Genomic DNA, 6,000 nt, shown 5'->3' on the forward strand with positions numbered 1-6,000 from the left:
GTCAATCAATGAAAAAGTTCCTAACATCCTAGGCAAGATAATTTAATGGAGTTTCAAATTGTTAAAATAATCTTTTAGCAAACATTAGGTTAAATTTTTAAATAAAGTCAAAACTGTTTGCCTTTATTACATACATAAATAAGCATAGATTATCGGTAAGAATAAAAATACATGGACATGGTTGATACAGAGAAAAATGAAGAATTTTAAATAAAAAATACAATCTATTCCTAGTATAATCAAGATAAATTATTACACAGGAATACATTCAAAGCATAAATGTGTGTTTTGAGAAAAGTGTATCACCTGTGCACCTTGGACCTTACTCTCTTTCAATACAGAAAGACCAAAAAAAAAAAAAAAAAAAAAAAAAAAAAAAAAAAAAAAAAAAAAAAAAACCAGAGCAAAATAAACCAATAGGATGACAAGAGGAAAGACCTGTTTAATCTGGAAACTTGCTTCATGGTCCAGGCCACAGGAACAGGCTATCTTGTTTAAGAATGAGTGCCCTGAGATTGTAAATTCCAAAGTTTAAAATCTAGCTATAATGGCTTTAGATTTTAAACATATATGTTCCTGACTTATTCACTTCTTCTACAAGGCAAACATTTCTGCAGTTAATAAAAAGATCAGCTATTCAGACTGAACTGATGAATTAATCTAAACATAAGAAACACAATAACTACTACCAAGTTTGAAGAATGGAAAAATTGAAGTAATTTATGTATTTTTATTTAATTCTGTATTACAAATGTTCTAATTATAATCTTGTAAAAATCTTTTAAGCACATACCTAGAAATGTAATATATTAAGACAAAAAATATAAAGACCAAAGAAAATAACGTTTGTAAAGTCTGCACCCATAATAAAAACAAATACAGTGTTTCAAACTATAACCATGGAATTTTCTACATAAAGCTCATATTTCAACTCTTTTAAATAAGAAACATTAGTTTAAGAAATTAATCTTAACATAGCTCAAAGTTCTTACTTTTAGGACTACTCTGCTGTGGTTGTGTGTGTTTTTTTTTTATCTTCTGGGTTTGTTTTTGTTTTGACCCATGAACTAGTTGTAAATGTCATTGGAATCCTTTCCCCTTTTACTGTTCACTAAAACCACCGATGTCCTGATTTTGGGGTAGGGCTATTAATTAAGATATAATCTTTTTATACATGTGGAAACTAATAATAAACGCCAACATGATGAGCAAAATGCCACACACTCAACAGATCCTGCAATCAAACTTGTGTATAAATGCCTCTTTATGAATCACTGAAAGAATAGTGTAAAAATTCCAACCTTTGATTTCAGAGCAACACAGATGTTGCACACTTTCCTTTTTAAGTTTGTTAGCTGTTGAGTCAAAGTTTTACCAACAAAAGACATTTTATTTGGGCCTGCTTTATTCTAATCTGTATAGCTATTCAAAAGTCTTGTAAGTCATTGTGATCTCTGTCAGGTAGACAGACTGTCATTTGGTGATTTTCGACAGTTGGACACACTTGACTAATTATTAAAATAACATTTGAAGGAAGTTCCTAACCCTCTTCCTTGTGCCTTTTACAACTGTTCACGCCCGTCTCAAATTTTACCTACACCTTCTCCTCCCACCAAAGTAAATTAAAGAGAACTGTTACACTCTGCTAAGCATGATGAGATGCAGACATTCAGGACACTGTCTCTGGTGTAAGGAACATGGCCACAAAGAAAACTGCCTCCCCACTAGATCTGTACTGTGAATAGTGGTCGCCTGTCACAGTCTTCCCCACCTTCTCTGACAACCACGTGCACGCACATGCGCACGCACACACACGCAGAGGTTTTCATACTCGTACACAAGCTAGAAAGTCCAAATAGAATCGTAAATTGCATTAAATCTGTAAAGAATTGTTTAGCTCAATGATGATAGGAATATTCAAACCCAGGGCAACAAAGTGACACTTTAATTATTGATTATATTAGATGATGCTTATATAATAATTAATATAATAATATAACAAGGATTTGCAATGAGAACAACTCTGCAAAACTAATGATCAAACTTATATGTAACTTAATTATCCAAATATTATTTCCATAACATCAGACCCCTCTGGGCATTCTGACCTCATTTTTGAAAGTCAGACTTAAAAAAAGAAGAAAAAAAAAAAACCTTGAGCCTCGTTGATTTTAAATGGATCCTGAAATGTGAGATGTCCCATCTAAATAAGTTTTGAAAATATACATACATAAATCATCAAAGAAGTAGTAGTTGCCTAAGTTATCTATTATGTAACTGAGAATCACGTATTCAATTTTCTAAAGGCACAATGTCCATTTTTCACTGAGGCATCAACAGAAGAAAATGATACCATTTATAAATCACCACAATGCAAATTAATTAAAGAATTTAAACATTTAATGTCAACAATAAATTCTGAAATAGTTAAATTATTGTTTTTAACTGCCCAAACAATTTAAAGAATATTTTATCCTTCAGATATTTTAAATTGTCATTTTATTTGAAATAATAATGATCACAAATAATCAAGGATATTTCCTGAAAAAATAAGACTTGAAAATTCAATTACAATTCTGATAAAGAAAATACTAGCATTTTGAATTATTATTTCATAATAAACTGATACAATGTTCAAAAGTTCATTTTTAACAAGTTTATAAAAAGTAGAATAAAGGTCACATAGGTATTTGCATTGATTTACTTAAATCCTAACCACAGACAAACCCCAAACTTCACCTGCTCCTTACATTTCTCTTTTACATACAATGTCAAAAATACATTTATGTAAGATTCTATATTTAAATATTTCTATAAAGGATTTGGTAATGTCAACACTGATAAATGGTAGCCAAGATGCAAAGAAAATAAAGTGAGACAAAGCAGAGACAAAAATATCTACACTTACTTGTTTTAGTAGAACTTATAACTTTAATAACTAGAACATATACTGACTTAAAAATAATTCTATTCCCAATAATTCAATAACACATAGCAAGCTAAGGAAAAAAAAAGACTGATAGTGTGATCTTTCTTGAATATAAAGTTAACCAAACTACGAAATAAAATCAGACATAAAGCATATTATAAAGAACTACGTACTACTCCCCTTAACAGGGGAATCTTTAACATGGGCCTACAATCCTGAGCACTACACTGAAGCATTCTTTTTATACTTAATTGTTCCTTAAGTACATGAAAGCCCCATAGCATACAAAGGAAGCTGCAGCATTCCAAATACACATGGAAAGCTCTTGTGTTACTTGGGTTTCATTTACACGTCTTTACTCATAAATTCTAAATTACAGGATCTTAATCTGAGACTTGCCAAAGTCTAGTGCTAAAATACAGCACTCTGTTAAACACAATTAACATAAAATACACAGAGTCCCAGGATCTCTTACTGTGAAGATTAAAAAGACACTTGCTATTAAATAATAATCTATCATTCCATTAACAAATAATGGCATAGGCTGAAACAGACAGGTAATATTAAACACACAGGAAACTGTGGTAGAGAAATTAAGTCAGCACAGAAATTTACTTATCAAGACGGTATTGACAGAAATCTACAAATAGCTGACAAAAAACTACTTTTCATGCCAAGTAAAAAACTATAAAACTAAAGATTTCCAAAAGCTTGTGTATTAATTACCAATTATAAAGAGAAGGGAAAATAGGGGCAAATTCTACAGCTTTTAAAATACCCTATGAGTGGCTAAAATAAAAAAAAATCAGTTGGAAGTAGTTTGCTCTGCATATTAACTTGCCAATACTCAAAGCCACATGTGACCAGAGAGGTCAAGGGCCACACTAGAATCTTTTGACCCATGGAACTATCCATTCAGTCTCCAGGCAAAGCTCTGTAGGAGATCATTTTACATAGATATATCAATCATATTCTTCCAGTTCACCATTCTACCTGCTTCACTTCAGAGAAGACAGGTGTTCATTCTCAAGGCAGTGTTATAAAAAAGGCACAGTTAAAATGCACAAACAACTGTCCACTCATCTTTTCAGAAAGAGTTATGCTGTTTCTTCTCGTCTTCACAAGAATGGTATGCATATGTCACTGCTGCAACATCTTAGGTGCAGCAGTGAGATGAGGTCATGACAACCAATCAGAAGTCACTAGTGAAGCGTTAAAGTAAGCATAGCTGCTGGAGCTGCAGCTCTGCTTGGAAAATGCCCCCTTCATTATGTCAGCAATTTTCTCAAGACGTGACCTGGCACTGAGATGACTGAAATGTCACTTGACTCCTTTTTGTGCTTTTCAAGATGTATTAAGGTATTTGCACCTACAAATATTTTATAAAATATTCATGAGGATTATCTTTTAATAGGCAGTTTCATGAATATCATGCTGTATACATGATATAAAATAACTGTAATATCAACCAACATAGATTATCCCAGATAAGTCTCCTACTTATCATCAAGTTAGTCAGTGAAAGAAAACATGCCACAAAAAGTTTTCAGAGGACCACCTGTTGTCTATTATTTTTACATAGCACTTACTCATAAATCATAACACAGGGTAATTAATCAAGCTGTCAAAGAGAAGGTCAAAGGTTATATAGTAGAGTCAGAAGGTCATGCATGGGCTGATAGAGGTCAGGGTCACACTGCATTCCTCATTATCAAGTTGGGATGAGAGACGGCCGAGCAAACAAAAGTGAAAGCAGATGATAGGAGAAGAGAAAAAATTTTAGAAATAAAAGAAAAATGTAAGAAGATTGTCAACTGCCTTCAAATAGAGAAAAAAGAAATAAGAAATGTGCTTTAAAAAGCCAAAAAACATAAAGCAACTACAATTTTGTCAATTTACTAACTGAATATAACATTTTTCTTGTCAATTTTATTAATGCATACTATGAATTATCACAAATACATATGTACGCTCACTATCTTTCTTCTAGTTTCTAGGTTCAGGATTAATTAGTGTAAACCATGAGTTCTAAAGACGAAGTATGATTTTCAAAAAGAAAAAAAAGCAAGTCGAAATGAGAAGTTTTCTTCTTCCCTTTAATATTGTTTCAAGGTCATAACAAATTCAAATAATTTAAGCCACAGGACAGATAATTCCTTGAGCACAATACAAAGATATCACAAACATAAATGCATCATAAAAGTCATTTTGAATAACAAAACAGTTATAAAATATTCTATTATTACAGTGCTCCGAATTAGATGCAGAACACTGTGCAAAATTAGCTGTCACCCTTTGCTCAAAATCTTTGTTAATCTCATTTTGAATGTTTGCAGCTTTATCAACACATGCATCAATGTCAACTCCTTGGTTACTGAACCGCTGTACTTGGAAGGAGATATAATTAAAATGTTTTGGCACAGAAAAGGTGAAATTGTATCTTCCCTGTTCCCTTAGGAGTCTGTAAAACATGAAGGATATATTGACAAACACACACCCTTGTCTCCAGTTCTGACATCTCAGGTCATCCAAGTGCTATTTTAAAAACTCACTCTACTCTAACCCATGATATCACCTGCTCTGTTTCTAACTTCTCCCTGTAGGCTTTAGGACACTAGGATGTTAAAACTTCATAATTATTTCTTATACTTGTCAATAACTGATCTATGAAAGCATTTCAGAAATCCACTACCACCACGAAATAAATACAATTACCATTATTATCAAGGGCAGGAATAAGATCGAATGCTATGGCTTTATGGGAGTTTTCTGATACTTGCTGCTTATAAAGAATACAAACAGACACCCATCCCCTAAAACACTGAATGGAAGCAAGAATGAACTCTAGCTGGTGATTAGGCAATGGCAGAGACAAGTCCCTAAAGAGATCTCAGGAACCCTACAGACGCATCTTTATTAAATGACCCAAAGAAGAGTGAGATCTTCATATATATATATATATATATATGAATATATATATATATCTTTAATTTTCTAAATATTATTTATGCTGTTATATTTTAGACCAGTATTCTCCAAACTTCCTACTAAAATACATTACAACGTAGATG

General features: G+C 32.2%; 1 protein-coding gene across 8 annotated transcripts in view; it reads right to left on the bottom strand.

Annotated features, from left to right (window-relative positions):
* Fam172a (family with sequence similarity 172 member A) overlaps nt 1-6,000 on the bottom strand; it is a 442,895-nt gene that overhangs the window by 249,734 nt on the left and 187,161 nt on the right. The window lies entirely within an intron of this gene.

The sequence above is a fragment of the Arvicola amphibius genome, chromosome 3 (genome assembly GCF_903992535.2).
Source record: "Arvicola amphibius chromosome 3, mArvAmp1.2, whole genome shotgun sequence".
In the NCBI taxonomy this organism is placed as follows: domain Eukaryota; kingdom Metazoa; phylum Chordata; class Mammalia; order Rodentia; family Cricetidae; genus Arvicola; species Arvicola amphibius.